Source organism: Capra hircus, chromosome 8, assembly GCF_001704415.2.
Source record: "Capra hircus breed San Clemente chromosome 8, ASM170441v1, whole genome shotgun sequence".
Lineage (NCBI taxonomy): Eukaryota > Metazoa > Chordata > Mammalia > Artiodactyla > Bovidae > Capra > Capra hircus.
The window spans coordinates 60378033-60403158 of record NC_030815.1 but is presented as its reverse complement, the minus strand read 5'-3'; the positions used below and the strand labels follow the sequence as shown (position 1 = coordinate 60403158).

At 41.6% G+C, this 25126-nt stretch overlaps 1 protein-coding gene across 3 annotated transcripts in view; it reads left to right on the top strand.

The window, feature by feature from the left end:
• Nucleotides 915-25126, top strand: part of RNF38 (ring finger protein 38) — a 128171-nt gene continuing 103959 nt past the window's right edge. For all 3 annotated transcript variants that reach the window (XM_018052174.1, XM_018052173.1, XM_018052172.1), the window contains exon 1: nucleotides 915-1032. The gene's annotated coding sequence lies outside the window, so the exon portion shown is untranslated. The remainder of the gene's footprint in view (nucleotides 1033-25126) is intronic.

Below are 25126 nucleotides of genomic sequence, written 5' to 3'. Positions count from 1 at the left end.
ATTCAAGATGGGTCTCTAGATTCAAAGAAGGCAGCACACCTCTATCCGTTTCGTTTCTGCGTCTGCTACCCTCTCTGGGTCCGCAGAGATTGATTCATCACTGAGATACACAGCCCAAGAAGAGAAAGGAGAGTTTCTGTCCTAAGTGTCTGAAAACGAAAAACTTTGAGAAAACACCCAAGAGAGAGAGAGGAGAGGAGGCTGTGCTCTAGTGTGGGAAGAGGTGGAGGAAGGAGGCCAAGGCGGCACAACCCATGGAATGGGAGCCTGCGGGCGGGCGCGCTGGCGGGCAGCAGCTACCCGGGCCAAGCCCCGGGCAAACTCGCAGGAGCCAACGCCGGCGCCAGAAGCAGCCGCGACGGAGCCCAGGTGCACCCGGGCCTGGGTCGCTAGAGGCCTGGCCCCGGAGGCCCGCGGCCGCGCCCCGGAGGCGGACCGGGGGCGGAGCAGCCCCCGAAGCTAGGCTCTCCCGGCAGGCAGCCCTCAGCCTCCCCGCCTCAGCGAGCGGCAGCGGCAGAGGATGCCCCACGGCGCCGCCCGCCCAGCCCCAGAGCCTCGGTCTGCGGAGAAGCCCGCCGCCCATTGGCGGCTGCGGCGCTGCGTCCCCGCCCCCCTCCGCGTCCCCGCCCCCTCCGCCGCCGCTGCCGCTTCCCGGCTCCTCCTCCTCCCCCTCCGGGAGCCGCCTCTGTCGCCGCCACCGCCACTGCCGCTGCCGGCCGGGGCCCAGCCAGTGCCTGCCGCGCCGGAGTCGAGTCGCAGCCGGAGCCGCTGCCCGCGGCCCCGCCATGAGCGGAAGCGCCGCCGCCGCGGTCGCCGCCGCAGCCGCCTCAGCAGCCGCGGCCGCCGCGCACTTCCAGCCTCAGTCGTCGTCTCCCAGGCCGGGCCCCGCCGAGCTCGGGCCCCCGCGCCGCCTGCGCGCCCCACCGCCCCGGCTCGAGCCCCCTGCCGCCGGCCGCCTCAGCCCTCCGGGCCACGGGCCTCTCCGGCCGGGCGCCCAGGGTGGCGGCGCCTGCGGCCGAGCGCCGGGAGCAGGTACGGGGTCCAGGAGCGGGCCAGGCGGGGAGGGGCGTGGGTTGATCCCGGGGATGGGGGTGGGCAGAGGCGTGCGGTCCAGCAGCCCGGCCCCACGGAGGGGGTGGAGCGTTGTCCGGGTCAGGTTTGTCCGGCCCCGGAGCCCCTGGGAGTCCTGCGTCCTCGCTGTGCCGAGCGGCTCACAAAGCGTTTTCCCACCCAGTTGCTAACCGCCCCCTTCCTCCCCCCCGCCCCCCGAAGAGTGGGCAGGGCAGGACCTCTTCAGGTCTCCGCTGGGCGGAGGAGGAAACTGAGGCTTACTGGGGGAAGTGACTTGCCCAAGGTCACATAGCCGGCGAGAGTCGTAGCCTGGCTGGGACCCAGGGCCCCTCTGGGCTGGCCCGGGCCCCGAGTAGGGGTCGCTGGAAGGAGGAAGAGCCCCCAGCCCGGAAGAACTGAGGTTGATCGCGGAGGAGGGGGCGCTAGGCCCGTCCCCAGGCACGCCCACCCGGCGCTTTGGGGCTAGTTTAGGAGGAAGCATCTGTTGCGGGCTGGGACCGCGGAGCGGCGGCGGATTTGGGGGCTTGGTGGTGTGCTGGGATTTCGATTTGGGGATCCGCAGAAGGAGAGACTCTTGTGAGGTTGTGCTCTCGGGGAAGAGGGCTTTCTTGAGTGAGTGGGTCAGAGCTTCGGAAACTTCTGATCGCGGGGACCATTTGGTCTCTGCCAGGCCACCTTCCCCACCACTGCACGGATTAAACCAATCCAGCTGGAATTAATAGGAGGGAGGCCTGCTTGCTTTTGTGGAGACGCTGGTAAGGTGTCTTTTCCACGAAACGGCCCGAGTTTCGTTCATGCCCCAAACAAGTGTATATATGACCCTCGTAAAGGCGTTTCTGCTACAGAAAAACCAAGTGAGGTTTTCTCTGGTGGTCTGGACTTGTCACACTTGGGTAACCCTCAGAGAAAGAACAGCTGTCCTGGGCATGGAAAGGGGGAAGGAAGTGAGAGGATCGGGACTAGGTACACCCGCCTGCCTGGTATGGAACTGGGCCGTGTACCCCTTGGGATTCCCGTTTTTCTTTCGAGTAGGTTGTTTTTATTGTAGATACATCTTGGAAAGGAACTTGGGGCTCTAGAGGTGACAAAGATAGAGGAGGGTCCCGTGGAGCGAGAAAATGGAAGCTGTGGAATAGGGGGAACGGAGAGGGTATTTTGTCATTGTGGGGGAAGGGAGATGAAAGGGTTGCTGAAGGGAGGGAGACAGTGTCTAGTGTCGAGAAAAAGATTGGACTGTTTCAGAGAGGGAGCCAAAGGTATAGAGCTTGAAAGGAGTCCTAGAGGAGGATGGTGTCTTACAGGGTTGAGTAATAGGTATTGGTCGGGAATCACTTCGTTTTCTTTGAGTAAAGACTGTTGTAAGTACTTTTACATAAATGTTTTAGCTGTTCTGCTCCCCACCCCCATTCTCTGTCGGCTTCTAAGGCAGGCCCATAGTATTGTCTTGGAAGTAAGGCTTGACAAAAGAGGGAAGGGAAAGGCTAATTAGCAAATGCATTAATTAGGGCCCTTTGTCCAGGATGATTCCTTGTTTAAGTCAGCTGTTTTCTTGCTGCCCTCCTGCACCTCAGTTTTCCAGTTGTAGTGGCTGTCGGCAAGGTTCTTTGGGAACAGCTCCTCTGATTCAGATAAGATGGTTACATTTTTTTAGAAAAATGAGAAAAACCTATTTGACATACACATAAAAGCATGAAAATTTACTTGTCAGAAACTTAAAATCAGGGAAATGCAAATTGAAACATCATTGAGATGCCATTTCACACTTATCAGATTGGCAAAAATTAAATGCTCTGATAATAAAATATTAGGTTATGAGGAAATCATCTATATACTGCTAGTGGGAATGTAAATAGATACAGCCATCATGGAGAGTAACATGATGTCTGGTTGAAGGAGGGCAGTCAAACCTATTTACCTAAAATGCCCATTTCTGGGTATATACTTTAAGAAATCTTTGCACACTTGTCCAAGAAAATAAGTACAAGAATGTTCATTGCTGCTTAAATGTCCACCAACAGGGAAATACATAAATTGTTAGATAGTCCCACACAATTGAGTATTATAGCACTGTGAAAAATAAACTGTAGCCGCATGCATTAAAATGGTTGAATCTTAACATAATATGGAGTGGGCGAGCAAGTAACAGAAGAGTTATTAGAGAAATGTTTCCACTTGCATAAAATCTGAAAACATGCACAGTAATATTTTCTGTGTCTGTGTGCGCTCAGTCGTGTCCAACTCTGCGACCCCATGGACTGCAGCCTGCCAGGCTGCTCTGTCCCTGGGAGGAATACTGGAGTGAGTTGCCACATCCTCCTCCAGGAGATCTTCCCAACCCAAGAATTGAACCCGTGTCTTTTGCGTTGGCAAGCGGATTCTTTATCACTGAGCCACCTGGGAAGCTCCCTGTATGTGTGTACATATGTAGTAATAGTATAAAAACATTCATGGTAGCAACACCAAATTCAGAGAAGTGGTTATCTCATAAGAGTGGATAAGGAATGGAATTGGTCAGGAGTACACAGAGGGACACACAGAGGGCTTTAATTATATTTAGTATTCTGTTATTAAATCTGAATCAGACAATTACAGATTAAGATTTGCTTATCTTCAGTGTAGGGTACAGGGATATTCATTGTATTATTTTAAATTTTTTTCAGATGTTTGAAATATTTCTCACATGCAAAACAATTTCTTGTTTACATAGCACAGGGGTTTTGTGCCATAATAATGAAAGTCTGGCTGCAGGCTCTAGCCCTGTGCAGCCGGTTAGGCGTGCTGGATGGTGATCTTTTTCTCACCCCTTTTTGACTTGCAAAGCTTAGATTTGTGATGGATGACTTTTATTTTGGAACAGCTGATAAGGCACGTGGAGGATTTCCCAGTCTTTCTAAACTTTCTGGGTAGACCTAGGTCAGCAGTTTGAGCTTTGTCAGAATATGAGTGTGCCAGGACATTTTCATCCATCAGATGTAGGGAGGGACCCAGAAATCTGATTCTGAACATGTTCCCTTGTAGATTCTGATGCACACTGGAGTTTGAGACCACTGCCTTAGGTTTCTTCTGACTCTGGGCTGTGGTCTTTCTCAGCTTTGCCCAGTCTATCCCCTGGACTGCCTTCTGTTGCTGCTCCTGCATGACTGGGACTAATTTGGACTCATGAGATATTTAGCTCTTTTGCAGGGCATAAAAGAATGATAGGGTTGGAAGCCATTGGATATTAAACCCTTCATAATCTGGGTTGTCTATTCCTCTTACTTTCATGCAGGTGTCCAAGAGGCCCACCACCTACTAGGGCTCTTTATTGGGTTTTACAAACTTTAACCACACATATCACTATATATAGTTTTATAGTTAGTGCAGAGGCAAAATAGTGTCTGACTGAGAAGGAAAACTAGCAAATTGGAGAAAGTAAGCCCCCAGAGGTAAATGTTTGTGATCTTGCCTTTCTCTGTAGATAATAGTGATTGAGTGTTTTAACTTAGCACATGCATTTGAAGTTCAGTTATTTGAACCTGTAGTCAAAGATTAGGGGCTTTAGGAACAACTCATTATTGCTCTGGACAGAAGAGTTTCCTTTCTCCCAAATTTGCTACTTTTCCTTCTTTCTAGACCCTTTTCCTCTAGTCCTAATATGTTTATGAATGAATTTATATTAACGTGTGAGGATTTCTGGTGATGGAATATGTGAAATGCCTGTTTGCCATTGGTGAGGTTCTTTCTGGAAACCTATTTTAGAGGTGCAGTTTTGCTCCAGGTACGCTTTTGTAGGGCTGCTGATATAGGGTTGTATAACTTACGCTCAGCCCAGGACACTTGTTTTGTTTCTCAAGTGGGAGTACAAACCCATTTTGTGCTCCTCTTACCAAGATGCACATGTGTGGAACTGTCCCCTTAGTTGGACACCCTTTTCTAATCTTCATAAAGGTGCTCTCTGAACTAGCATGGCCCTGTGGCTTTGGAACTGTTGTTCAAGCTGTTACCTGTCTATACTCATCACAGGCTCTGCGGATAGGGCTGGTCACTGTTGGTCCTGGCTCTCCACAAGAGTTTTCTTCTTGTGAACTTCTCATGGGAAGGGACTTACCCCTGCCTCTTCATTACCAAGCTCAGTTGAACCAAAGAGGTCAGCTCAAAATTGTAAAATTTGTTATGGGTGTAGAGAAATGTGTACAGAATAAACAATTTGAAAAATACCATTATTTGTGGAAAGACAATGAGAAAGAAATCGTTGAAAAGACAGAAGCATCTGGTAAGCGAAGGAGAGAAAGTAGCTGTGTGCCACATTTGCTCTTGCATTCATATAGTGCTCATTTTGAGGGGAAATTCAATGCTATTTTTTTCTCTTCCTATTTCTCTCTACACTAGCATTCCTGAATTTCTTAGGACCTGAGGCTTTTTAGCCAATTTGGAAAATATTTACCCATTTGTATTTTCCATTAAGTGGTTGTTTACGTTTCCTGCTGTTTCATTTTTTCTTGGAGAGAGAGGAAGGGGGAGTGCTGAACCAAGGACAAGACTGGACTTCCTACTGCTTCTGCAAATAATGGCAGTGTGTTTTTCAGAGCAGTTGTCATGGAAGAGTGCTGTTCTGCGGGCTCGAGAGGTACAATCTGAAATGGTTTCTGTTGCTGTTTTTATTATTATTTTTAAACGTGATCGAGGCTAATGGATAGAGGGTACCATTGTGCTTTTGCTGCTGTCTTAAAGAAATATTTTAAAAAACGTATGCAAATAAAACTGCAAATGTTTAACAAAAGTGGTCTTCTGTCCATACAAGGAGAATAAACAATTCTTACCCGAAGCAGTTTCAGGTTTTTTTTTTTTTTCTGTTTTTATTTTAAATGGATATTAGTGCTATTCTAGGGACTGCTTTGGCAGTTAACCAGAGTGATGTTGGGCAGATGGAGGAGAAAGGTGGGATTATTGTGTTAGCCTTTAACAGCAGCTCCTTCCAGTCATGATATGGAAAGCTATCACTGCATTGTCAGCTTTTGTGATAAAATATGCATAGAAATGAGGGAGAGTGTGTAAGTTTTGATATGACCATTTGACCCTGTTGATAGAAGGGAAGAAATGATAAAGAGGAAGAAGTACATACATGGAAGAGAGAGCTGCAAGCAGTCAAGTAATAGAATGTTTTGTAGTGCTTCTGGGATGTTCCTTGAGTCGAAAGTTACCTGTCAGTATCTGTTCTGCCTCAGCACCTTTGATTTCAATGTTTGCAGATGGTGCTCACTGATCTTCAGTTAAAGTCTGTTTTATTGTTACAGAGCTGGAAAGTGAGTGGTTTTGAAGACTTAGACTGAAGTAGTAGGGTGGGCATCATTTCATAATCACTTTTGCAATTAGGAGATAGGACTCATAATTAACAAAAATATTTTTGTTTGGCTTTTGGGCTATCTTTTTTTTTTTTTTTTTTTTCATTTTAATAGATTTGTCTTCCTGTGTAGATTTCTGTTGATGCCTGAATACATGTTTGAATGAGCACTTATTGGGTGGTTGCCAGTGATTCATGGGATGGTGGTGTCACTGTCAGAGACTTCATTACCTGAAGTACTGAGAATCACTGTCAGAGACTTCATTACCTGAAGTACTGAGAACAGCACAAAGGAGGATATTTCAGCCACAGCTTTCTTTTCTCCTGCTTTTCATGCTTCCTCCTGGGCTTGGTGGTGATCTCTCTGTCTGTCAGGATAGGCCCGGTCCTTTACTCTCCTCATGGGAGGGGTACAGAGGCTTTGCAGAACCTTTGGGCTGGACACCCATGAGTAAAACCCCTCAAACAATATTGAACCAGACCCGAGGGCCACCAGAATGGCCCCAGCTCCTCTTATTTCCTTGCTGCTTATGTTGCCACCACCGACCCTTTGTTGTGGAGCCTGGAAGGTGCCCCCCTTCACCCCTAATCATACAAAAAGGCTTTGTGCTTGGAGGATGTTTTAAAGGAAGGATCACTGTAAGTATAATTCCCTAAGCACAACCAAGTAATGGGGGCATGCAGGGTAAAGATGGTATCCAAGTACTTGTTGGTAGGGAGAAGTCAGGAGGGGGTTAAAATCATCTGGAGACAGTACCAAAATGATGGATAATGGAGCGTTGTTGGTAATGCTGATGGGAATGTGTTTAAGTGAATACTTTTCAGGGTTTTAAATTCTAATACTTACAAGATACTTGAAGCTTTAAAAAGCACAAGACAGCCAGAACTTTTTTCCCCCTAGTCTAAAATTTTAACTGAAAAGTACTTTAGAAGAAGGTATGTAGAAATCCAGGCCTACTTTGCTTTATGTTTGTGTTGCCAGAATGATTGATTGCCAAATAGGAAAGCCAAATAGATAACTTACTTACTATCCAGGGGGACTCTTGCTAATCTGTTTGTTTTTAAGTTTCTAAAAGTTAGCACTGACTGACATTTTGGGAAGCTGATTTTCCGCTACCACCACCAGAAAAAAAAAAAATCAATTAATACAGGGCTATGTGCTTAGTAGGTCTTCCTTTGTGGCTTAGTGGTAAAGAATCGCCTGCCAGTGCAGGAGATGTGGGTCCGATCTCTGGGTTGGGAAGATCCCCTGGAGGAGGAGATGGCAACCCACTCCAGTATTCTTGCCTTGGAAATTTCACAGACAGAGGGCCTGGTGGGCTACAGTCCATGGGGTCGCCAAAGAGTCTGACACACCTTAGCGACTAAACAACAAAATGTGCTTAGTAACCTCTTAACGTCAACCATCCTGTCATGGTACGCTTCTGAGCTCTGTTGGCGCTCAGTCTTCTGGAGAACCCTGTTTACTATGTTAGCTATTAGTGTATTACTTTAACTAGTTTCTTATACTTCTTTCTTTCTCCTCCTCCCTCCCTCCCTCTCTTTCTCTTCTCCTTCCCCATTTTTATTGACAAATAAAATTGTGCGTATTTAAACTGTACAACATGATGGTTTGGTATTTGTCTACACCGTGAAATGATTACAATGGTCAGGTTAATTAACACATTCATTACCTCACATAGGTACCTTTTTTTTTTTTTTTGGTGAGAATGCTTAAAATCTATTCTCTTGGCAAATTTCAGGCAAAGTACTATTAACTGTAGTCACCATACCGTACATTAGAGCCTCAGAACTTACCTATGTTAATAACTAAAGGCTTGTGCCCTTCAGCCAGCATCTCATTTCCTCCACTCCTAAGGCCCTGGTAACCACCATTCTACTCTTTGTTTCGATCAGTTTGACTTTTTGAATTTAAAACCAACAACAACAACAACAACAACAAAATAAAAACAAATATTTTTTATTCTGCATATAAGTGAAATCTTATGGTATTTGTCTTTCTCTGTTTGGCTTATTTCACTTTACATTATTTCCTCCAGTTATATCTGTGTTTATGCAAATGGAAGGATTTCCTTCTTTCTTTATGGCTGAATAATATTCCATTGTATCCATTTACCCAGCTTCTTCATCCATTCATTCATTCATCAGACACTTGGGGTCTTTATCTTAGCTGTTGTGAATAATGCTGTGATGAACATGGGAGTACAGACATCTTGAGGAAATCTGCCTTAAATTTATTATCACTTAAGAATACTGGGTAGTCCATACAAAGATATTGCCCAAATAATCCTTAAAAACACTGTACCTATTTAACAGCTAAATTTTGTGAGATTTGAAAATATACAGGGTTCCATTTTATCTACTTCTAATGAAATGTAAGGGTGATTTCTTCCATCCCTCACCGCCACCAGTTTTAGGTACATAAATTGCTCAGCAGTGACTTATATTTTACCACTGTTACTCAGTTACTTCATTTGCTTCATTGATAATACATATTTCTTACAGTATATATACAAATAGCCTCTGATGGTTTACTTCACTGCTCTCTGGTGGCCAGTAAAAGTAATGATAAAACATTTATTGAATGCCTACTATATACCAGGCACAGTGAGAATTTCAGATTTGATTCAGATATGCCACAGTTTAGCAGTGTGTTAAACTGACTGTGTGTTAGCTGACCAAACAAATTTTTTTGATCTGCTAACCCCTAATAAGAGGGCAGGGAACATCAAAATTGCATAAATAATAGTGATATGATATAATCATGGTAATTAATATTGCTAAAGCACAGATCTAATCAAATCACAAACTTAAGTGATGGCCTTATAAGAAAAAGAAATATTTTTTGGTTTTGCATTTGAGGCCAGCATAATTGGGTCTTCATTATTCGAGTTGCTGCTGTCCTTCATGGATATTCTACAGGGAAGTTTAATACCCTGTTGTCCATATATTTGTGTATCACTTTTTCACCTCTATTCCTTTGTTGCTTCAGCTTGGAATGCCTGTCTTCCTCCAGTTTTTCCAAATCATACTAGTTTTTTAATATCTAGTGGTCATTTACTGTGTGCTTATTATGTGCGAGGCTCTGTTCTAAGTGGTTTACCTGGATTAATTCATTTAATTTTCACTACAGTCTTCTAAGCTTGATGTTTTTATTATCCTTACTGTGCAGATGAAGAAACAAGATTGATATAAGCAAAGGTGATTGCTGTCTTGGCCACTAAAGGGAATTTGCAGTCCCATTTTACCTTTGCTCCTCCTGAGAAATATGCCCCTCCCCCCTTTTTTAAGTTCTAAATTTTTGTGTTGGGATTATTTATTATAATTAATTTCCTTTTCAGTCATTTATTACTTTCCCACATAACATGGAGTAGGAGTACGTACATTGGAGTGGGTTCACTTCAGATCAGGCATGTTTAAATTGCTTCTTAGAAAATCTCCCGTGTTCTGTGATTCTGAACCCTGGCTTTAACTTGGTGCTTGTTTGGTCACTTAAGCAGATACAAAACTTTCCATGGAGAAATTTGGCCCTACTCAGAATCCCACCTTTTTGTGGGATTTCCCTCTCTGAAATTAGTACAAGAATGGATGTTAGACTTCTTTTTAACCTTCTTAATTTCCATAATAAACTTTGATTTGTCACAAGCTAAACAATTCTAAACCATTCAGTGGTATAGAATATGAATATTTCAGGTGTCAGCTGGAGAGCCTGGTGCTGTGTTGATGCTGTCTGACATAGTAGATTATTTGGGGAAGATAATGTAGAATGGTGTGGTGTGGTTAAGTCCTGTCTAGCTCTTGCAACCCCAGGGACTGTAGCCTGCCAGGCTCCTCTGTCCATGGGATTCTCCAGGCAAGAATACTGGAGTGATTTGCCATTTCCTTCTCCACTGGATCTTCCTGACCCAGGAATAGAACCCTGGTCTGCATTGCAGTAGATTCTTTACCTACTGAGCTATGAGGGAAGCCCTAATGTAAGATGCTGCTGCTGCTCAGTTGCTTCAGTCGTGTCCGACTCTGTGTGACCCCATAGATGGCAGCCCACCAGGCTCCACTGTCCTTGGGGTTCTCCAGGCAAGAACACTGGTGTGGGTTGCCATTTCCTTCTCCACTAATGTAAGATAGTAGTTCCCAAATGAACTACTTAACTTAGTTGGTATGCTTGTTAAAAATATTCTTTAGGTGGCCTACGCTTGGAATCTGAGATTAAATTTTTTCAAGCAGTTACAGCGTTTCTAATATTATTTCATCTGTATTGTGGGCTTAATAGGCACTGGTGAGCCATCCATTTAGAAAATGTTCTGTGGGAAGGTGGGATTCTGAGGTCACAACCAGGTAGGATAGTTACAGACATTTGGAACATGTCATTTTTTTTTTTTTTTTCTCATGTCATGTTTTTGAGTTAAGCACTGCCAACTCAGTCTTTTTCTTCTACTTCATTTATGGATACCTGGAAAGGAAAATGAATTCTTTCAAATTACTAAGCAATATGAAAATTCATAGGAGTAAGATAGTGTTTCTATTGTTGAAAGTCACTTAGTCATGTCTGACTGACTCTTTGTGACCCCATGGACTGTAGCCCACCAGGCTCCTCTGGCCATGGAATTCTCCAGGCAAGAATATTGGAGTGGGTTGCCATTTTAAGGCAGAATAAAAGCTAATTAAATCCAGATAATTGAGGAATTTCCACCCACTTTCTGGTTTGCATTTCTTTAAGAAACTTAGCATCAGAACATATCAGAACATAGTTACAGTATGTTTGGGGTTCTAATGAAAAACATTGTTGACTGTCTTTGCTATATATGAAGAGTGTGAGTCATGATATCATGTGATCTGATCATCCAATGTTTCTTTTAAAACCTGCATATATTGTAGAAAACAGAGATTACTATTCTATGATATTTTTAAGTTTTAACTTTAAATAAAAGCTACCATTGTGTGCTTAACAGCAACTAACAACAACAAATAAACCCAAAACTAACAAAGGCAACAAGTCAAAAGATATGCCTTCTTAAAGTGAATCTGTGTAGAATGCATGAGGTTATTAATGTCTGTGAAATTAAAACTAAAGTACGAATTTGACTCTAGAATATTGTATATGCTTTGAGTCTAGGTTTTGGTAGAACAAAGTCTTAAAAAAAAAAAAGAATTCCCTCTCAGTTGACGTAAATGGTATCAACAAACATCTGTGTGAGGTGGGGGTAGAAATCAAACTAGTTTTACCATACCAAAATCTTTTTATAGCACTTTTGAGATATAAGCATGTTTCCTTTCAAAATAGAATTGTTTGATGGAATAGTTATATAATTTTTCCTGATCCTGTGTAATTAAAAACCCAAGGCCCAAATTCAATTCAAGAAACTTCCTTTCTATGGAAGAAGAATTATCAAATTGAAAAGGGGCTTTAGAAATTTTGATTCTGAGATTTCTTTAAGACGGGAGAGGCCAGTCAAATTGGGTTTCAGCCCCACAGAACTGACCGTGTGACTTCCTAGGTCTGACGAGGTGGGGACTGTGTTACATTGGGGTTGGGCTTAAGCCTGGTAGGAACTAGAAGTGAAACTGGAAGTGCCTTAAAAAAGCATATCGTTGTGTTAGCCCGAGTTTGGCTGCCATAAACAGTGAGACAGAATGATTCTCAAGCACAAATGTATATGTAGTTACTTTGGCAGATTTCCTGAGAGAGTCAACATGTTTGCCTGTGACTCAGGACAGACCTGAGACTCAGTGGAGGAAAATGAGAGAAGAGCAAAGAAGAAGCTGAGTGAAATAGGGGCTTTAGGGTGCAGGTTTTGCAAGAAACTTTCTGAACCTTTGAGGGTGGCAGCAGGAAATTAAAGGTGGAATTCTGGGGACATTTTCCCTCCCTACAAGCTCTGTGGAGGTGGAGGCTGCAGCATGGAATGGAAGGTAGATAAATTTGTAAATGTTGATGACGTTATCCTTGTTACAGCAGAAAAGGTATATCCCTCCACCCTGTGCTTGTTTTAAAAGGATGGATTCCCACTGTATAGTATTAGTGATACAAGCAAAGGTTAGCTAGTCGTATAATTTTATTATGCCTGGGGTTAACATTAACTTATTGACATTATTAATATGTTATTAACAATGTTATTAACATTAACATTCACTTATTTTAAAAGAAAAACGAGAACTTAACAATATAATATTTATGTGTTATCCATCACGCACCAGAGATGACACTGCTAACATGCTCTACCTAACTAGAGCATGCTATGCTGATGTTTTTCCCACAGGAGTGGTAGATTTAAATTCACAGAGGTTAAAAACCACTGCTCTTTCTGCTGGCCTCCCTGCTTCTCATCCCCAGAAACCACTGTTAGATACCTTGTGTGCAGATAGGTGCAGGCAATATGGATGAGGGTTAGGTTTATGACCCAGGACACTTTAATTTACTTATGCATCATGCTGGGATCTAGTTAAAAAGCAATTCCTAGCAAGGGCACAGGTGATGGAGTAGTGGAACTCAAACTTCAGCCTGCGTAGTAGTCATATGGAAGGCTGGTTAAAAGGAAGATTACTGGACCCCACTTCCTGATTCACTGGAATCAGAAACTAGGGAGGGTGTTTCAAACAAATTCCTAGGTGATGCTAATGCAGCTGTTGGAGGGGGTTTGTGGTTATTTTGAGAGCCATTGAGGATGAGTATAAATAACCCTGAGGAGACTCAAACTGTTCCTCTTGGTTTCTTGAGTATTATTTTATACTGAACTGAAAATGGTGAAGGAAAAAAGGTTGCAGAAAGTAATAGAGTAATTAATACTCTTCATGTTAAGCAAATAACGCTTCATAAAACAATTCTACATGTTTTGTTGTGGTGACTATGTGTCTCTCTGTCTAGAAAAAAGTCAGTGACAGACCCCATCAAAATGATGAGAATAAAGATGATTACTTTCGGAGAAGGATCCAGGATTAATGGAGGGTGGGATTTTAACTTTCTGTGTAAGGTTTTCATTTTTTAATGATGATATTGTACTTCTATTTATGTAGTTAATTTTACAGAAAGGTAAAATAAATCTGGGCCAGATACCTTGCATTTACTTCTTCAGGCCTGTCCTTCACCCATTTCCCCCTGGCTCTTTGCCACAGAGAGAGTTCCCAGATCTTCTGGTTTCTGGTTGGGTTCAGCCTTAAGAGGAGATTGAAAAGGAGAAGAATGAGGTCAGAAGGTTTATTCTCTCTCCTCTCAGAATAGTTGGTCTTGTATTACCTGGGTTCTGGTACTGTGTCCTGTCATTTTTGGGGGCTGGAGCAATAATTGTTCTATTGCTAGCAGGTTCCTGTTCCTCCCCTGTGCTATCTGTAGGCCTAACCTCCCAACTTCATAATTATTCCTTTTATAAACAGACCCCCTTCAGATTATCCTAATTTGAGTTTGCCATCTCTGCACTGTTAGGGTAATAACTGATGGACTCTCCCCTGTTATTCCTCTCCTTACTATAATCCCAGAGGTAGTATCAGTGCGATTTTGATGTGTGTTTCTTTCCAGATATTTGCTATACACAGAGTGGCTCTCAAACAAATGAATAAATAAAACACAAGGGATCATATTATACTCCCTGTTCTTTACATTGGTGGTTTTTTTTTTAACATCATACTATATATAGTGTGATTATCTTTCTACATCAGTGTAATCTACCTCATTTTTAATAACTGTGCAGTACTCCATTGTACTTGATAATGGATGTACCACAATGTAATCAGGTCCTTATATATTTAACATGACATTTTAAATTGTATACTGAATTTTCCCTAATACTTTAAATCTGTTTCTCACTCTTCTGTTGATCTGTCAGTATTCTGGCGCCAATATTGCATGTTTTACTTATTGTGGTTTTATATGGGTATTGGCTTTGTAGGGCAACTCCTTGTAGTATTCTTATTCTGGAAAAAGACCTTTGCCTTTCATTACATGCTTTTCCCTCATCCAGGTATATTTTTTAAATGTTTTTGTCAGAGTTACTACAAAGTTTCCACTGGTGTACATATTGGAAAAGCATTAAATTTATTAAGTTGGAAATCATTGATCTCATCACACTGCTGTGCCTTTTCATCCATTAATATGATTTTCCACCCCCAATATTTTTTTGATGGTTCTGTGGCTTTATTGAACTACCAGCAGTTAGTTCTCATCCGCATTGTAGATTTTTGAAAGTGGTAACAGGCACATAGGTACTGACATGTAGACTTGTTTGGTGAATCTTCATTATGTTTTCTGGACAACTGCACATGGGTCAGGTATGGGACGTTCTTTTTCCCTTTGGCCTAAACAGCTTTGTTGAGCCTAGTGTCCGTGCACGCATTTGGGGTTCCCATCTCCTTTGTGGAAAATTGCTGGATTTCTTTTGAGTGCCTGAGGGGCATGCTTCTTGAAACCTACTTCAGGGATGCTGCCTGCAAATGTTGATAGTGTATTATCTGGTCACCACCTTGGTGATGCTGACCCACCCTTTTTTGTGGGAGGGGTTGGAAAAGAAGTTTCCAACAATTAAAAAAAAGTATTTTTATTTATTGTAAGTTTGTCAAATGCCATTAGTGGAGTTTTGTAGTTTAATTCACATGTCATTTCCATAGTATTTTATATTCTTCCTGCTTTTGACAGTGGGGTGTTTTTCATCATGTTTTTTGAGATTTGCTGATGTTAGGGAAAGCTGTTAACTTTGTATTTATTTAAAAACCTGCCAATTTCTTGAGCTCTTTTAGCCATTTTAATAATTTTTCATAGGTTTTTCTTGGGCATTCCAATGACAACTCTGTTATTGGCAAACTTGCTAATTTAGACTCCTCTTCAATTCTTCCCTCTGTTATTTTTCTTTGTCATTTCAACTGGCTAGACTGTAACATCCAGAAAATGTCATGTACTTGATTGTTGTCTAATGAGGCTGCCTCAGATGTGTTTCACTGTTCATTGTGGGGTTGACTATGGGTCTGAAATCTAGCAAGTTAAAGAAGTAGTATTTTTATTTATTATAAGTTTGTCTAATGCTTGCCAAACCTGTTATCTACCCTTAGAGGTTATGTCTTCTTTTTATTTATTTATGCACTGAATTAACATTAATCCATTTTTATTTTTATTTTATTTTCAATTTTTCTATAATCCACTTTTAGTATGGAATTATCTGTAAATTTCTGTAATGGATCTCATAGTACTCGATTGACTTGTTCATATTTAAGGCTTTGGTTTATATTCAAGGAAGAAAAGGCTTGTAAATTTCCTTCCTTGTATCATCCTTGATATCAGGAGTTTGGAAGCATGGACAACCAGCCTTTTAGGAGGAGGGGCAGTAACCATTTTTATCTTGTTTTTTTAGCTTATTCCATTTAGTTTTCGGTTTTTGTTTTATTGTGTGTGTGGTGGGGAGGTAGTCAATTTTGATAAAAATTTTTTTAAGAAAAATTTTTCAAGCTTTGAAAAAGTATGAAGGAATTCATTGTTGTCTTTTACTTTTTAGAATTTTCTCTGTAAATGATTTTGTGAGCTGTAATTTGTTCTATTTTGATGGATTAAAATCTCCTGACGTATTTCCTCATCTGTAAAATAGGTGTAATACAGGTATAATGAAAATGTGCCGATGTATGTGCCAACTATATACTAAGCAATCAAATGATGGTTGCTGTTATTTTTTTAAAAAATGATTAACTTTTAGTCTTGGATCTATTCTATATTTTTGTATACTGATTGAGGAATTTCTGTTCTTTATTAAATTCTTTTTGTATACCTTAAAATATTTTTTTAAATGTATGGGCTTCCTTGGTGGCTGAATCAGTAAAGAATCTTCCTGTAGTGCAGGAGACCTGGGTCCAATCCCAGGGTGGGGAGGATCTGCTGGAGAAGGAAATAGCAACCACTTCAGTATTTTAGCCTGGAAAATCCCATGGATAGAGGAACCTGGCAGGCTATAATCCATGGGGTCTTGGAGTCGGATACAACTTAGAGACTAAACCACCACGATACATGTATTGTCTTCTAATTATAAAAATGCAGATTGCAAAAAATTCAAATGTTACAGAAATATGTATTAAGAGAAAATAAATTCCCTTTATTTGAATTCTTCAGGGATTAATGAGAATGGCTTGTTGTATATAATTGTTGTGTGTGTGTTTACTGTGCACATACATATATGTGTATGTGTGTAAATGTATTTAAAAATGGGGCCATCCTATATATATATTGTTCTGAAACTTGTTTCTGCTTTATATCTTGGATCTCTTTCCAAGTCAGTATTTATAGGTCTAGTTATTCTTTGAGAAAAGCTTTATTTGACATGTGATAATATGCATAAAACATGCACATTTTGTAAGTTTACCACTTAGTGAGTCATCACAGTGTGAATACACTTGTGTAACCAATAGTCAGGTCATGAAATAATGTTATTACAGGGACCCCCAGGCACCTTCCATTGGGCTCCCTATCTCATTGTTCATAAAATTTAACAGGCTTGTTGAAATATAGCTCGTATATCATGCAATTCACCCATACTAATTATACAATTCAATGGCTTCTGATATTTTGGTATATTCATAACTGTGCAGCCATCACCATTGTCTGATTCTAGAATCTTCTCATTCCCTGAAAAGAAACCATGTACCCATTGGCAGTCACTCTTCATTTTCTCCCACCTCAAGCCTAGGAAACAGCTATCTTCTTTTTCTATAGATTTGCCTATTCTGGACCTTTTATAGTAGAATCATACAATATATAGTCTTTTATGACTGGCTGCTTTCATTTAGCATAGTGTTTTCAGGTTCATCCATATTGTAACATATATCAAAGCGTCATTCCTTTTCATGACCAAATAATATTCACTGTATGTATGTACTGCATGTTATTCATCCATTTGTCAATTAATGGACATTTGGGTTGCATTCATTTCTGGACTGTTATGAGTAATGCTGCTGTGAATATTTGCATACTAGATTTTGTGTTTACATTGGTTTATATTTCTTTTAGGTACACAGACTCACAGACACACACACACACACACACACACACACACATGAGTAATGCTGCTGTGAATATTTGCATACTAGATTTTGTGTTTACATTGGTTTATATTTCTTTTAGGTACACAGACTCACAGACAGACACACACACAGACTCACAGACAGACAGACAGACAGACAGACAGACAGACAGACAGACACACACACACACACACACACACCCCCAGGAGTGAAATTACTGGGTCAGACTGTAACTATGTTTAACATTTTGAGGAATTGCAAACTATTTTCCAAGGTGGTTGTACCATTTCATTTTACTAGCAATGTATGAGAGTCCTGACTTCATATTCTCATCAGAATCTGTTACGTCTTTTTTATTATAATCATCCTACTGGGGGTGCATTGGTAGTTCATTGTGGTTTTGATTTGCATTTCCCTAGTGATTAATAATATTGAGCATCTTTTCATGCATTATTGATCCATGTAGATTTTAGAAAAAGCTTTAAAACTTTTTCTAATTGTCAGAGGCAGAGCTTAGTAGTATCTTTAGTGTCCTCATAATTTTTATACAAGCATTTCAGTACATCTTTATTTCTCTACTCTCTTTACTGTTTCTTTGTAATCCATAGTTTTATTTGTTTGTATATATTGCATATTTTCTTTTGAGAATGATTTTTTAAATGTTTCAGTGTAATTATATAGCCAGATTTAGAATAGAATTTTACATTGTTTTCCTGTTGCTTTCCTTTCTTAGCTATACAGTAACTGTAAATCAATTGATGGATGAATACTGTAGTTTCCAGGATCCATGTTTTCATAGATTATGTATAGGATTACATGAATTGATGACCTTTGTTGTTGTTCAGTCTCTTAATTTGTGTCCAAGTCTTTGTGATTCCATGGACTATAGCACGCCAGGCTTCCCTGTCCTTCACCATCTCCTGGAGTTTGTTCAAACTCATGTCCATCGAGTTGGTGATGCCATCCAACCATCTCATCCTCTGTTGTCGCCTTCTCCTCCTGCCTTCAGTCTTTCCCAGCATCAGGGTCTTTTCCAATGAGTCAGTTCTTCGCATCAGGTGGCCAAAGTATTGGAGCTTCAGCATCAGTCCTTCCAATGAATATTCAGGACTGATTTCCTTTAGGATTGAGTGGTTTGATCTCCTTGCAGTTCAAAGGACTCTCAAGAGTCTTCTCCAGCACCACAGTTCAAAGGCATCAGTTCTTCGGCGCTTAGTCTTCTCGATGGTCCAACTCTCACATCCGTACATGGCTACTGGAAGAACCATAGCTTTGACTATACTATCTTATTGGCAAACTGATGTCTTTGCTTTTTAATATGCTGTCTAGGTTTGTCATAGCTTTCCTTCCAAGAAACAAGCATCTTGTAATTTCGTGGCTGTAGCCACACTCCACAGGGATTTTGGAGCCCAAGAAAATAAAATCCATCACTGCTTCCATTTTTTTCCCCATCTATTTGCCATGAAGTGGTGGGACCAGATTCTATGATCTTAGTTTTTTGAATGTTGAGTTTTAAGCCAGCTTTTTCACTCTCCTCTTTCACTTTCATCAAGAGGCTCTTTAGTTCTTCACTTTTCTGCCATTAGAGTGGTATCATCTGCATATCTGAGGTTGTTGGTATTTCTCCTGGGAGTCTGGATTCCACCTTGTGATTCATCCAGCCTGGCATTTCACGTGATATACTCTGCATATAAGTTAATTAAACAGGGTTGCAATATACAGCCTTGTCGTACTCCTTTCCCAATTTTGAGCTAGTCTATTTTTCCTTGTAAGGTTGTAACTGTTGCTTCTTGACCCGCATACAGGTTTCTCAGGAGACAGGTAAGATGGTCTGGTATTCCCATCTCTTTAAGAATTTTTCAGTTTGTTGTGATCCATACAGACAAAGGCTTGGTGTAGTCAATGAAGCAGAAGATGTTTTTCTGTAATTCCCTTTATTTCTCTAAGATCCAACGAATGTGGGCAATTTGACCTCTGGTTCCTCTGCCTTTTCTAAAACCCAGCTTGTACATCTGGAAGTTATTGATTCACATACTGCTGAAGCCTAGCTTGAAGGATTTTGAGCATAACCTTATTAGCATGTGAAATGAGTATAGTTGTGGGTAGTTTGAACATAGTTTGGCACTGCCCTTCTTTGGGACTAGAATAAAAACTGAACTTTTCCAGACCTGTGGCCACTGCTAAGTTTTCCAAATTTGCTGACATATGAAGTGCAGCACTTTAACTGCATCATCTTTTAGTATTTGAAATAGCTCAGCTGGAATTCCACCACTTCCACTCGTCTTGTTTGTGGTAATGCTTCCTAATGCCCACTTGACTTCAGACTCCAGGATGTCAAGCTCTAGGTGAGTGACCACACTATCATGGCTACCTGGGTCATTAAGATTTTTTTTGTGTGTGTAGTTCTTCTGTGTATTCTTGCCACCCCTTTTTAATCTCTTCTGATTCTGTTAGGTCCTTGCTCTTCCTGTCCTTTATTGTGCCCATCCTGGCATGAAATGTTCCCTTGATATCTCCAATTTTCTTGAAGATATCCTAGTCCTTCCCATTCTGTTGTTTTCCTCTACTTCTTTGCATTGTTCATTGAAGAAGGCCCTTACCTCTCCTTGCTATTCTGTGGAACTCTGCATTCAGTTGGATATATCTTTCTCTTTCTCCCTTGCTTTTTGCTCTCTTCTTTCATCAGCTATGTGTGAAGCCTCCTCAGGCAACCGCTTTGCCTTCTTGCATTTCTTTTGCTTTGTGATGGTTTTGGTCACTGCCTCCTGTAGAATGTTACAGACCTCTGTCCATAGTTCTTCAGGCACTCTGTCTACCAGTTCTAATCCCTTGAATTTATTTGTCATCTCCACTGTACAATTATAAGGGATTTGATTTAGATTATACCTGAATGGCCTAGTGGTTTTCTCTACTTTCTTTGATTTAAGCCTGAATTTTGCAATAAGGAGCTGATGATCTGAGCCATAGTCAGCTCCAGGTCTTGTTTTTGCTGACTGTATAGAGCTTCTCCATCTTCGGCTGCAAAGAATATAATCAGTCTGATTTTGGTATTGACACACAGACATTTGGTGATGTCTGTGTGTAGAGTTGTTTCTTGTGTTGATGGAAAAGGATGTTTGCTATGACCAGTGTGTTCTCTTGGCAAAACTTTGTTAACCTTTGCTCTGCTTCATTTTGTACTCCAGGGCCAAACTTGTCTGTTACTTGCCTGTTCAAGGTATCTCTTGAATTCCTATTTTGCATTCCAATCCCTTGTGATGGAAAGGACATCTTTTTTTGGTGTTAGTTCTAGAAGGTCTTGTAGGTCTTCAAAGAACCGTTCAACTTAAGCTTCTTTGGCATCAGTTATTGGGGCATAGACTTGGATTACTGTGATGTTGAATGGTTTGCCTTGGAAACCTGATAATTCAGTTATTTTTGAGAATGCGTCCAAGTACTGCACTTTGAACTCTTTTGTTGACTATAAGGGCTATTCCATTTCTTCAAAGGGATTCTTGCCCAAGTAGTAGATATAAGGGGTCATGTGAATTAAATTTGCCCCATTCTGGTCCACTTTCGTCTGATTCCGAAGATGTCGATGTTCACTCTAGCCATCTCCTACTTGACCACGTCTAATTTACCTTCATTCATGGACCTAACATTCCAGGTTCCTATGTGATATTGTTCTTCACAGCATCGAACTTTACTTTTATCACCAGACACATCCACAGCTGAACACTGTTTCCACTTTGGCCTAGCTGCTTCGTTCTTTCTAGAGCTGTTAGTAACTGCCTTCTGCTCATCCCCAGTAACATACTGGACACCTTCTGATCTGGGGGTGGCTCATCTTCCACTGTCGTATCTTTCTGCCTTGTCATGGTTTTCACGGTGTTCTCAGGACAAGAAGACTGGAGTGGTTTGCCTTTTTCTCCTTCGGTGGATCACGTTTTGTCGGAATTCTCCACTGAGACCTCTCCATCTTGGGTGGCCCTGCATGGCATGGCATATAGCTTCAGTGAGTTACACAAGCCCCTTTGCCATGACAGGAATGTGATCTGTGAAGCAGTGATGATCTTAATGACTGATTCAGACATTTTAAAGGTATGGTTCAGTTCAGTCGCTCAGTTGTGTCCGACTCCTTGTGACCCCCATGGACTGGAGCACGCCAGGCCTCTCTGTCCATCACCAACTCCTGAAGTTTACCCAAACTCATGCCCATTGAGTCGGTGATGCCATCCAACCATCTTATCCTCTGTCATCCCCTTTTCCTCCCTCCTTCAATCTTTCCCAGCATCACGGTCTTTTCAAATGAGTCAGCTCTTCCCATCAGATGGCCAGAGTATTGGAGTTTCAGCTTCAGCATCAGTCCTTCCAATGAATATTCAGGACTGATCTCCTTTAGGATGGACTGATTGGATCTCCTTGCTGTCCAAGGGACTCTCAAGAGTTTTCTCCAACACCACACTTCAAAAGCATCAATTCTTCAGCACTCAGCTGAAGCACTCCAACTCTCACATCCATATATGACTACTAGAAAAACCATAGCCTTGACTAGACAGACCTTTGTTGGCAAAGAAATGTCTCTGCTTTAAGGTTTTCATTTCCTTGTTGTAACTCGGAGCTTTTTGTTTGTTCTTAATTCATCAGGAGTTTCAAGGTAATATTTTTAGTCAGTTACCCTTCCAGGGAGAACAGCCTAAGATAGGAGGTTTGCAGAGAAAAATGATATAGTCTGTTTCTTCATTATCAGTGAGATGAATAGAGAAACCAGATGGACAGACTGGAGAGCATGGTTCCATTATTTGGAAGAATCAACTAATCCCAGAGCGTCATACCTACTTGCCTTTGTTCAAATATAATATGTATGTATCTCCATATTTGTGTGATTCATCAGTACCACTCTTGCCTCTATGGCCCCTTTTCTGAGTTATTACAAATAGTTTATATCCAGTGTATTTTGCCTTAGCCAGAAGTTCATATTGAGAACAGTTCATATTCAAATCTAAATGGAAATACTCCTTGAAGAGTCTATAAGGGATGGCCCACAGGATGATATTACAGTGAGTTTTCCAAGGCATAGGGACTAGTATTCAATTTTATGGGCTCAGAAACTAGGCTTTTTTTGGCATGTCTCCAGGTGATCAGACTTACACTGTCCAAGTAACAAAAGGCTTATATCCAAACTGAAAGCACAAGTTTATTAATTTGTAAAGTGAAAGGGCCTTTTTAACAGCTTGGTGGTGATGGTTTATTCGCTAAGTTGTGTCCGACTGCTTGCAACCTCATAGACTGTGGCCTGTCAGGCTCCTTTGTCTATGGGATTCTCCAGGCAAGAATACTGCAGTGGCTTGTCATTTCCTTCTCCAGGGGATCTTCTCAACCCAAGAATCGAACCCAGGTTTCCTGCATTGCAGGCAGATTCTGACTGATTACTGACTGAGCTACAATGCAACAGATAAATATGAGTTTCTACTGTGTACCAGGCCTACTTACTGGGTATACAGTAGTGAACAGAAACAGTTAAAACTTCTGCTCTTACGATGAAGCTTGCATTCTGACGATGTGAGACAGACATTAATAATCACATAATATGTCATAGAAATGGTAAGTTCTAAGAAGATAAATGGAGTAGGGTAAGGAAAGATGAGCAAAGAAGGAAAGGATTGAGTGCTGTTTAAGTCCATTGGCCAAAGAAGGCCAGAGGAGTGCTTGCTGTCAAGGGGCAGAAGGGAATTCTGAGCGGCTAGAGAAGAAGGGTGACAGGAAGTAGGATGGTGATCTTCTAGGCCATTATAAAGACTTTCTTTTTGACTTTTGTTCTGAGTGAGATGAGATCACTGAGCAGAGGAATGATGAATGATGTGACCTTCTTTTTAGCTGTGTTTCTGGCTGCTGTGCTGAGGAGTGTAGGGAGGGTAAGGATTGAAGGAGGAAAAGCAGTTAAAAGGCTGTTTTGGTTGAGCAGGAGGTGAGGCGGTTTGCCTGCTTCTTGGTTATAGCTAGGAAGTCAGCCCTTGTCTATGTAACTATTTTTCCTACTTTTTGAAACTGCTGTTGCCCAGATCAGTGATAGTGAGTTGATAAACCAATGGACGTTCAGGTCACATCTCACTGTGTGTCTTATCAGAATTCTCCATAGAATTCTCCCTCTTTCTTGAATCATTATCTCTTGACTTCTTGGATAAACATGGTTTTCCTCTCACTTTTGTGTGTAATTTTTGTTAGCCCCTTCCCCTCAGTCGCTGCAGGTTTGAGTTGCTTAAGGTTTGGTTTTGTACCCTCATCTCTTCTGTTCTCTCTTGATGATATCATTTGTTCCCAAAGATTTTATATATCATTTATATGCTGAGAATTTCCAAATTTATATTTTACAAGGAACTCATATTTTACATGTCAAAATCTAAACTTACTATCCAGCCAAAACTGAAGAGAAACTGATCTTCCCCTGACTCCCCATTTTCCCTCTCAGATGATGACATCCAATTGCTTAACCTGGGAACCTAAGAGTCATTTCAGGCACCTTTGTTTCCCCCCGCCGCGCCCCCTGCCCCCCATCCTTCACCGAGTCCTTTTCAACTCACCTCCAAAGTGTTTCTTGTAGCTTTCCATTTCTCTCCATAGAGTCCATCTCGCCTTTTTCCTTTCATTTGGTCCTCACACTTCTCTGGCTTTCCTCCCATTTTCTCTGCACAGCAGCCAGAGAGTTTTTAAAAGAATAGGCTGCACGGTTACTTAAAACAATTCATTGGCTTCCTGTTGCACTTGAACTTATCCAGTTTTTCCTTTCCCTCTCACAAGCTGTTTTCTCTGCATAGACTTCTCATTCTGCCCTTTGCTTGGTTCCTCCTCATCCGTTAGCACTCAGCTTTCCTCTGAGGCCTTCCTTGGCTACCCTGTTCAAAGGAGGTTTTACTTCTCTGCTCTCTCATTACACTGTTTTTTCTTCTATAGCACTTAACCACAATTTACAATTACTCATTCATGGGTTTACATATGTGGCCCAGATACTTGTCCCTCTAAGTCTGGTGGAAGAGGTGAGTTTGTAGTTGCATTCAGAAGAAGCTGCAAATAATTTTTCGCTTTGTCCTAGGTGAGTTCCCAGAAGCCCATTCTCTGATCTTCCTTTCTATGACGTCCCCCCAGTCCCCAAGAGTGGGGAGATCTTTGACAGCTGGTGTTCAAGCCTTGGTTGTCTTGTTCCTGGGTCCATCCAATAAGGTGGTTTTGATCATCATGTTCTTCACAAATGAACGTTTATAGGACAGACCAAGACCTTCCTCTTATTTGGCTCTCTCTCCTGATTTAACTTTGGTGTATCCCAGAGTACTTCCTTCTGATCACCAGTTTGGCATTGGGAACAATGGAAGGAATGAAGGGTATCAGGTCCCCTCATCCTTCCCCCCAACCCCTTTAGAAATTGTCTTCCCTACTAGGCTGCAAGCAGCATAAGAGTTACTCTCTCTTGTTTTCACCATCATGATGTACCCAGCGCTTATGTAGTGCTTGGCACTTGGTAGCACTTATTGGCACATATTCTCTGTATAGAATATGCACAGAATGGAAGTAGAGCAAAAACAGGTAGCTCCTTTTGTGAGAATTTCATCTAAGTGATAGGAGGCTTGATGGAAAATCTTCCTCTTATCAGTAAATGCCTCTGGTATCCAGAATATTTGTCTGTGTCCTCTCCTCCCTGTCTGTCTCCTGGGCAGGGCTGGACATGACAAGAGTGGTTTTAGAATCTGTTTCTCATTGCTGATTGCCACCTTCAGG